Source organism: Octopus bimaculoides, chromosome 18 (assembly GCF_046866305.1).
Source record: "Octopus bimaculoides isolate indiv1 chromosome 18, ASM4686630v1, whole genome shotgun sequence".
Taxonomy (NCBI): Eukaryota; Metazoa; Mollusca; class Cephalopoda; order Octopoda; family Octopodidae; genus Octopus; species Octopus bimaculoides.
The window spans coordinates 53,742,162-53,753,715 of NC_142945.1; positions in this window are offsets into that span (position 1 = coordinate 53,742,162).

Sequence of the window (11,554 nt, forward strand, 5' to 3'; positions counted from 1 at the left end):
CGAGTTCGGAAACTTCTTTCAATGACATGCTAATTAAATTATTTGTCTTTAGTTGATTGTCTGCAGCTAGTTTCAATTAGGCATTACCAGTAAGTGCAATGTAACTGTCAAAGACTTCTAAAGCCAGAGGACGATTCTTACTAATTTTGAGAAAAGCTAAGCAATAAATCCTAATAGATTCTTTGAAATTCATTTTAATACTCTGTTCATAAAGTAGATTTATTACCGAAACGTGTGTGCTGATGAATGGTGTAAACTATGCGCATGCGCTAGTGGTCTCTTGTATTGGTACATGTTTTATTTATTAGTTTCTAAAACTTTAGAAACAGCGAATTATGGAGATGAGGTGAAAGAATGAAAAGACAGAGAATATTTATATGTATGTGTGTGAGTGTGTGTGTGCGTGCGTGCGTGTTGGGGATATTGGTGATCTGTATGTACGTGTGTGGAAGTGTGCGTGTGAGTGTCAGTATGTATGTGTTCGAGATAGAGAGAGAAGTTTGTGTTTGTGTAGAGGCAAGCTAATGTATATGCACACACACACACACACACACACACACACACACACACATATATATATATATATATATATATATATATATATATATATATATATATACACCAACAAATGTACAAGCGCCGAGTGAGTTGATATTTCGCAGAAAATTAAGTAAACTCGAAAGCGAAATAGCTATGAAAATATTTTTACAATATTTAGTAAATAACCGCTCAATCTTCTAAGACAGCTATTCTGCGTGTGTGTATATATATATATATATAAATCTTACACTAAGGTCCATTAGCAATGGTTGCAATATTTCGTGCTATACTCCAAGATTTGTCATAAGGTAAATCCGTACTATTGACAGTATATGTACTGCGGTAGATAAACGAATCCCAACGCAGGTAATACATTATAGACGGGAGTGTGCATAAAAGTGCCTTACAGCTGTTTCAGAAATAAATCCGAGGTTGGCGCAGTTCTGTGCATGTTGGATGCAACCAGCATATCAGCGTTACTGCATTCTATATTCTGAGAGAAGAGTCAACATTCGAAAATCTGTGTGGAAATTAAGTATGTAAAATTTGCATATTATTTCGAGAATGAATATTCTGTTATTGCAGACACTTCTCAGTGCAAGATGCATAAATGTGTGTGGGTGCATGCGCGTGTGCGAGCACTTGCATTTGTAGCCATGAATAGATGAAGACATATATGTATAGAAAGATATAATGTATACAGATATGCACATATAAACATGGACTAAGCGAATAATTGGCATGTGTAAATACGTGTATGTTTATGTGCGTGTGTGTGTGTCTGCATGTATGTGTGTGTCTGCGTGTGCCCATATGAACACTACAAAAGGGCAGAAACAGAGAGACAGACAGACAGACAGAAAAGGAGAGATGGAGTTGAGTAAGAAGAACGGAACGAGGGAGAGAGAGAGGGTGGGATTTGGATAATTAGGGAAAGAAAATAGAAAGAGAAGAATGGAAATAGATTATACATTAATAGATAAAGAAGATAATCGTGTAGATATACATCACGTGATATCATCAAGAACGGCATGTAGCAATAACCACTCATAGCAAACCTTTGGAAATCAGTAAACTAATATTGCGATAAGACTTCTTGTAGAGTTGATTGTTGTTATTATAAAAGAAGTGTTTTCTAAGCAGGATCCACTTGAATATCTGCAGCCATTGTAACACAGTCCAACGCCTGCTTGCTCTGAGATAAATCATTTCCTGTAGCTCCTTATTGAAAATGTATATAATATGGCAAGAAGAAACACTGGTAGATACATACTTACTTTCTTACATACATGCATATATATATATATATATATATATATATATATATATATATATATATATATACGCTATAATATATATTAAATATTTATTTACTCATGTGAGAACGCATATACACACACACATATGTATGTATATATATATGTATATATCATTAAATACACACACAAGCACACATACACACATATTTATATATATGTATGCGCTTATGAAAATCCGGATATATGGCGGTATATAAATGTGTATTATATATATATATAGATATAGATAGATAGATAGATATGTTATTATGAGATACTATAAAAACATGTAAAGAGTGAAAAATTAACAATGGCATTCAATCGTAAACTACACGTTCGTGATCTATACGTGAGGGTCGGTTCGTTCACATTCACTGACGTTTAATTATGCAATGAGTAGTAGCGTACGTATGTGTCGGTGCATGTTTATAGACTGATATGTGTGAGGCTCTTCCTATATATTTTCATTTCATTGTACTGAAGTATGAATGTACTCAGAATTCTGTGTCTTAAAATAGTAAAAGTCTGTTATATTACGGCCATGTATAAAGTCGAAAGACAATTACAGATTAAACCTTATAAGGACTTCAAACGCCGCTCTTCCTTCGTATGACTGCAAACACATACACACACACACACACATATGTATATGTGTGTGCCTGTTCATATAGATATAAATACATTTATAGATACATGCACATATCTGTATACATGCATACATATTGTGGCGCGTGACGTAGGTGTTTGTATGTTGCACTCCTCATCGTAGGATTTTGGTTTCGATTCTTGGACTGTACGACACGCTCTGTTCTTCGGCAAAAACATTTTATTTCACGTGGTTATCATTATTATTATTATTATTATTATTATTATTATTATTATTATTATATGAGAGAGCAGTGTATGCCATCAAAGTGACACTGGGCTAAAACATACGAAGCCCATTATACCCATCATGACAACCCGTCTGATAAGGGTGCACCAGGCACATGCGTCACAACCATATGTACACGACATGGTGATCTCATATCAATATAAACAGTGCATGACCTCGCAGGTGGGGCCCAGTTAGAATTTTCTTCAGGTCGAGTAGCCCATCCCACTCAAAAGGTCCCTGAATAAGGTTTGTTTAAGGATGTTGAGCAAAACACACATATTTCCAGAGGTGAATTATTCAAACCCCAAAGAATTCATCTCAACACATGACTATGATGCTTCCCCCACTAGTTCTGCTCGTGATCAGAGATGCACATATCGTCAGCCACCAAGGGACATGCTCGACTGGTTAATGTCGAACAAGTGACAAGCAAATCTGTGGTATTGAGCAGAATATTTGCTGCAGTCCATCTTTTATATCAAGACAAAACAATGTACATGATGACACTTCCAATCAATTAAGATCACAAACCATGAGAGCCACTGCCTGGTACTGCATCCGGGGATTTACTATTATAATTATTATTATTATTATTATTATTATTATTATTACGTTTTACGTTTGAGATGTTTTTATTCTCTATCAATACTTGACAATCGGGTTTGGTTTGTTTATTTCCCCGTAGCAAAACGGTTCGCTAAAGAAATGTACCACAATTATGAATAAATACTTAGGGCGTTCTGCTTGACTGAACTGTTCCATAAAATTTCCCAGCATGGCTGAACCAAGTAAGACATAACTCGAAGAAGATATTTCGTTTTTGGATTTGGTTTGCAAGATTCTTTATGTGAGCTCGTGTGTTGAAGCATATTCTGTTCTGTCTGGGGAGAGTCATTTTCTTTTTGTGCCTCATAATTGAAGAATATAACATAAGATAAACTGCGCAAGTAAAAGCTAACAACGTTCCTCGGATTTCCTTTCAAACTACCAATACTGTTTTAGTATTCACTCAAAAAATTTCCTATGGGAATTTCTCACAAAGCCTGCAATTTCGTATGTTGTTTCGACGTAAATATAGCTTGAAGACAAATGTTAATAAGGTGCGGATTGTATTTCTCATGGTAATCAGATGCTATGATCCGCAGAGTTGGTAGCCTAAACAAACTTAAGAGAATATTTTTTCTTTCATATTTTACTTGATCCAGTCAGCGTATTGCGGTCATGCTGGAGTAACACGATGAAAGATTTAATTGCAAAAATTGAATCCTAATACATATTTGTTAATTATTACATCGGAATCTTTCGCCGAACCGTTATGTTAAGAGAACGCGACCAGGAAAAAAAGCACTTGTTCTCAAGCTGAGATGGTGAGTTTATAGTAGAAAACGCTTTACCAAGCTGCCACGCAGTACGACAGTCCCCGGAACCATGTGGTTGGGAAGTAAACTCTTAACGACTAAACACGATTATCAAGGAAAACTGAACTGCATAATGAGAATGACATATCATAATGATAACTATGGAATATTTCACTCGCTACGTGGTTGGAGATATCAGCTAAAAGTATGCAAATATAGTAGAAAGTGCATTTTATTGAACAATATTAAAAGATAATTATTATTTTCAATTTTCAATAATTTAATCAGTGAGAAAGCATCCTATATAAATCTATTCTGAAATTGAAAATAGAGGTAAAGTTAATAATTTTTGAATTCTTTCAAATATTCCTTTGAATTTAAATTGAATAAATTTTGTTATTCATGAATGTTAAATGGACAAAGTATTTTAATAATAAAACTTTGAATTCTTGCCGGAAGCTACGCGACGGGGCTCAACCTGCTTATTGTAATGATCATTATTATAATGACGACCATGAGCTGCGACACCATAACCACCATCTTCATCCCCGCTACATCACTGGTATCATAAGTAGCACAGCTAGAATAACTACGATGCCACCACGAATGTCACTAATCCTTCACCGTTTATTCTATGCCATCAACGTATCACTATCACCACCGTCATCATCATCATCATCATCATCATCATAACCATCATCAAATTCAACACCATCACCAACACTACCACCATGTAATCATCATCATCATCATCATCATTGTCGTCGTATTCGTCGACGTTATCGTTGACATAGTCGTCATCGTCATCATCATCATCATCATCATCATCATCATCATCATTCTCATCTTCAATATTATACTCTCTCCTCTCCTCGTAAAGCCCTTCTCTCCTTCTTCTTCTTCGTCCTCCTCCTTGTCCTCCTACTCCTTCTCCTCACCATCATCACCATCATCATCACCGTCCCCATTCAAATGACCTCGTACTCTCCCTTGCTCTCTATCATTCAGCAGTAATACCAGCCATACCCTTACACCCTTTATTTACATTCCTTATAATGTCACGGTGAATGGACATTACAGGCATCATCATCGACAACAACTTCTGCAACAGCAACATCAGTAACAACAACAACAACAGCAACAACTACTACTACTACTACATCGAAGGAGACAAGATTAAACACTTGTCACCTAGTTATTTTGATCTCGATCTTTCTCATTTTCTTTAATCAATGAATCTCACGCAGCCAGACAAATGGTGTGCGCATGAGTGTTATGTGAGTGTGTGAGTGTGTGCTTGTATGCGTGTGTGTGCTTATGTGCTTTCGTGTGTGTATATAGACATAGATATTCACATATGTATATGCTTGTATTCGTATATACACACACATTTACTTACATACAGTCGCACATAAACACATACACACACAAGTATACACAAGCACATAAACACATGCGCTCACACACACGCGCACACATACACACGCGCGTACACACACACTCACACACATATGTAAGAATGAATGAGCGTCCGTGCGTGTGTGTGTGCCAGATCATAAGTAATAAAGGTGTCTGCAGAAACGGGAAAATACAATTTTGAATGTTGTGGGCGGACAGGAGTATTAAGTAAGTGCTAATCCTTTTCTTACATTGATCTAGAACTTCAAACAGCTGGAATATACTGCTTAATTATATTTCAATATATTTCTTCCAAAGTGTAGTCTCCGAATCCCTTCTTTACAAGCTCTAATCAATATTCTAATTTAACAGCGAATCATCCAAACGGAAGAATTTCTGCAATTCTTCTGTTGGGTTTCTTTATTATAAATTCTAATTCATTCGTCGTATGAAAATAATAATTTCATTGCTCTTTTCATCTGGATTGTTATTAGTGTCCTCGTTATCTGCGTCTGTTCAAGTTGTAGTTATTCATCTCCAGTGTGTCTCTAACTCTGATCAAGTATGCCTAAGCGACGAATTATCTAGTTTTTGTTTGGGGTATCACATATCTGGGACATTATCTCCAAACGCATTCCGTTGTTAGTACGCTAGGTTGTGAGAACAGGTTCTCCGTCGGACAGCAGCGTCTTCTGCACTATTGTTTGTCGTCGCTATAGTTGTGCCGCCATCTTCGTCACTGTCTTTGTGTTTGTTCTTGTGTATTATTTAATGTTTTTCATCTCCAGGTCTACCTTACTATTAAAATGACCAAGCTATGGAACGTAGCACTGCCGTGGCCGCGATGTCTTTTACTTTTACTTTAAAATAAACGCGTGTGACATGGAGGAACGTTTCCATATTTCTCCTTAGCCGAGCCAGTTTTTCAGTTAACACCCCTGCGTTCTATTGCCCTCATTATTTTTGTGTGTTTTGGTTGTTGTGTTCTAGCACCAAGATATTCCTACGCTGAAAAGTGCACCACCTGCGAGAAACTCATTTTCCTAAGACGATGCGTCTAGAGGACAACATTACTCAATATATACTTGCAGTTTGATAAGGCAGTATCGTATGGTTGTCTGGTTGTTATTTCTCACAGATTTAGTTGGCAGCACATACTATCCACAAACATGCACACACACACACTAGAACACATGCGAATACACACACGCACATATACATTCGGTGCAAAGTTTTTTTTTTTTAAATACGGAGATGGCGTTAAAATCAAGTACAGCGTATTAGGTTGGAGCCAACGCAATTGGCCAGCATTGATTTTTATGGAACAGTTATTTCACGTGATTTCGACGTGAAATGGGTTCTAATATTGTGTTACAAATTACTGTTTGGAAAAAAACGTGAACTTTTTCCATCGAACATTTTTTTAAAATCAATATTTAGATATTATTTTTTTAGGGCATCACTTCTTTCGATTTCAATCTTTATTTGTATCTATGCATATCTACATACATGAATGCATAAATACACAAATGCACGTGCATGTACGTGTGTGCATGTGTGTGTGTGTGTGCGTGTGTGTGCGTGTATGCATATGAAGTGACCGTATATACCTAATACATTGTGTTTGATGTTTACGCCATCTCCGTGAGTTTTAAATAATTTTGCACCATGTGTGCTGCGTGTGTCTGTGTGTGAGTATGTGTGTTTGTACGTATGCGTGCGTGTGTGTGTGTGTGTGTGTGTGTGTGTGTGTGTGTGTGTGTGTGTTTGTGTGCGCGCGTTTGTGTGCATGTATAAGGATAATATTATTCAGGGTTGGAATTAATCGTTTCCTATTGCTTCGTTAATCTTAGCATCTGTTATATTTTAAACGAACTTTCAGTATTCCGATTATTTTGTGAAACTATTTGTTATCTTCAAAGAATATCCTATTAGGGAAGAGAACTTTAGACAATTGCAACCGAATTATCAAATTCTACAAAACACTTCTAGACTTTAAAACGTAGTATTAAGCTTCTGGCAACGTTGATGATGCAAAATTGAACTTCTTGTTGACAAAATACAATTTCCTGTTACTAATTGTCAGTTGGATCGATTAGAAGAAATCATTTCTATGATGTTACTCACAGGTGAATTATAACATACTTGAAGTCCTTGAAGTATGTTTTTTCTTTGGTCAATCCCTCCATTAACATGCAGTATTAAATTATGGAATGTAATTCATGTTTTCAATCATGTTACCAGATTTTAATAAACGCCAACATAAAACGAAATAGCTTTGAATTTTGCAGGCAAATTAATAACAACATTGGCATTACACACTTGACGTAAATATTATCTCACACAAAAATGGAAATAATTTTAAAGGTAAAGACATGGATAATCCTTGATGTAGACAGTAGAATAAAAATTCTGTAAAAAAAAGGATTATAAATAATAAACTAAGGCTCGTGAAATAACTTATCATGTTATAGTTATGCTATAAATGAATGAAAAAATGTAAATACTTCCAAATTTATTCTATGTTCCGAAACCATCAAAGATATTCAATGCAATTAATGGTTGAAATCTGATGAAAGGTTTCGTAAGCCGATTCAAACTAGAGGAATATTAGAACGTGGTAATTGATATGCTGACTAAAATTTCGGTAATGGGAAAAACAGAAGGAAAATATATGCCCTTCCTGAAAAACTAAGTAAATATCTCATCCTAACGAAACGTATAGCCGAATAAATTTTGCTAGAATAAATTTCATGCTATTTCTGGAGAATAAAAATAAGTTTTAGAAAATGTCTTGTTGAAAATCAAGTGTTACTTACATTCTAGTTTATTTCACATTATTCCTTGCAACGCTTTCAACCTAAAACGAAAGGTGTATGAGATTTACATCTATTTGCCCAGAGGTGTATGTTATCGTAATACAATCATATGACAACGTTTGAGTTCATTCCCTTTCATTTTAAATTGTTTGTATTTGCTGAGATTGCATTAAATTTGATCATGTTGGAAACACACATGTTCTTATTAATTAAATAATATAATCGTCGGGTTGTTTCCGGCATCACTATATTCTTTAGGCATCTTATCGTAAGCTTTCAAATACATTGGTACACTTTCTTAAAACCAGTAAATCAAGTTTAATATTCAAATATCTCTTCCATATTCAACTTTCAGGGATTGTATTTCCCTGGGGGTACCACAGTTTATTCATTAACACTAAGTTTTGTACCCCCTCTACTCCATTAGCACTATGTATTCCCGGTTATGTTGGTTCAAAGGTTTCAAGAAATCAAAACAAGCAAAAAGCTACTTGAATGTGAAACTTAGGAACGATAGGAACGACAGCCTTATTCACGCGCGCGCACATGCTCACGCACTCACACACACACACACACACACACACACACACACACACACACACACACACACACACACACGTATATATATATATATATAGATAGATAGATAGTAGATAGATATGTGTTTTCATATATACAGAGATACATAGATGTATATATATATATATATATATATATATATATATATATATATATATATATGTACTCACACACACAAACAATCATATAAGGAGAGATAAGGGTAAACAGTTATCGGTACATGCCACCTATAGCGAGAGTGTACGATGCCTGATATACAAAGGTCTATGATAAATAAGGCTATGAACCGCTACATTACGCGCTTTGTTACTACCAGCCAGTTTCCATTGTTCTACAAAACGATTGGTTGAACGAAAGTCTTAAATATATGCTTAAGTCTTAGTTACCTCCTTACACGCCCAAGCTCACATACACCTATACACACACACTCTCTCACATATTTGCACACATGCACACACAACTATACAAACACTTGTTGGTTGAAATGTTTTACACATTTTTTTTTAATTCTTCATTTCATGTAATCTCATTTATCATAATAGAGTTTAACAATCACAATTGTATTTTGAGATTTTTCCTCTCCTTTTTTTTTATTTCACGGCAAACATGTCCATTAGTTGAATGAAACTAAATCAAACTCCAAATAACTTTCTATTGAAATATAAAGTTAACTAATTCTGAAGTTGAAAGTTTTTTTTTTTGTTTTGTTTTATTTTGCTCATCAATTTATTCCATCGGTATAATTATTCACTTAGATTTGTTATTCAGATCCTTCGAAGTTTTTCTTTTATAGTTTACATGTATTTTAATAGCATTTTAATGTAAATAAAACGTATTTATTTCAAGCTGTTTGTCAAAATAGATGATACATTTATAAAATTCAGCGAGAAAGTACAAGAAACACTATATACTTTTAGCTATTTCCATCTTGCATGAGAAAGCAAAAAGGGAGAAAAATAGATAAAGGTGAAAACGTTGATAGAGACAGGCGGGATGCAACATACTGATGCGGAGATAAGAGGAAGAAGTATCAACATATATCCACTAAACCACTACAGAACAAAGCAAAACAAACAAGAAGAATTTAAGATACCTGTGTAAATTATATTCATTATGATTCTAGTGGCGTGTGGGTATCAAGAATCACTTTACTCAACCACTTTCAAACCATACTCTCTTTGATAAGATACGTTAAATAGAAAACTCGTATAAAATCAACAGGAGAGGAAACTGCAAATACAGTGTTGAAGTGTAATTAGCAGCGACAGGATCTGGGGTAGTAGTAATTTATTACTAGGGCCTGCAACGGTAACATCGTAATGATAATAATAATAATAATAATACTGTTGATATATATATATATTTTAAAGATACTAGACATTTTCTTTTGTCCTTCTTCTGTTTGAAGAGCGTACATTTAAGTTTACGCTACCGTACATGATGTGAAAAGTTGAAGATAAATTTTAATCAAGTCCAACTAAAACCGTAATGAACAGAAACTTCATTAGTGTTAATGAAATATTCTCACAAAATGGACAACGGAAGAATTCACAAAATTTCAAATTACAACATAAAATGAAGAAACGCTGCAGGATTTACGATTCTACCTTTGAAATCTATTGGCGTCTATATTTCTTGTTTTATTAATCCTTACTTGATACAATCACATTCCACGTACTCAAAAGAATCCTCTGTATTACCACTCAACCGGGTGGAAGTAATACTTAATTCCCACTCAAACCAATCCATATTGTTGTTGTGCATAAATTTGTACATATTGCATAATGTAGATTTATATATACTCACGGAAAATCTGTCTGCACTATCACAGCTAGACGCCAGTTATCATAGGTCAGGTAAATCAAAGACTAAATAATATATGCGCGTAAATAATAATACAACGATTCGACAACGTCTGATAAGAGGTCAAACTACAACAACAAAATAAAAAGAAAATCTACCACATATATTATTAGAGTTATTTAATACGTTATCGTAGCAAGTCTCATAATTGCAGCCATTGCTCCAACCTCGATGATCAGTAAACAAAAGTTTTCTATAATACCTTAAACGAGTGGAAATGGACTGCTAAGACTTATGTATTCGAATATAGGTCTTGAACTGGCATTGCGTCGGTTACAACGACGATCAATGGGACATCGGACAGCCTGCTCGAGAAATTAACATGCCCGAGTATTACACAGACACGGGCATACATTAAGTATTTCTCAAGTAGATTCGGCGTGACACACAATGTGATCAGTCTGATCCTTTGAAATACAGGTACAACTCATTTTCGCCAGCTAAATGAACTGGAACAATGTGAAATAGTGTCATGCTCAAGAACACAAACTGCCACCGGGAATCGAACTCATGATCTTACGATTGTGTGGCGAATACGGTAACCACTAAGCCACGCACCATCACCAATATGTGTTTACCATGACATATATAGCTACTTAGGAAATCTGTCATTTCAGCTATTTCCGAGGGTTACCACATTTCTTTGAAAATTATCCAAGATTACTTTCAAAGCTATTCTGTGTCCAAATATATTTGTAACAACAAAGCAAGTAGCTTACTCAAATAAGGAATCTTTCGTGTGGAAAAAGAAACGTAAAGATTTTGATTTAATTGAAGAATGCTTAATTAACCATTCATATTTCCCGACAAATGTTTTCTTGA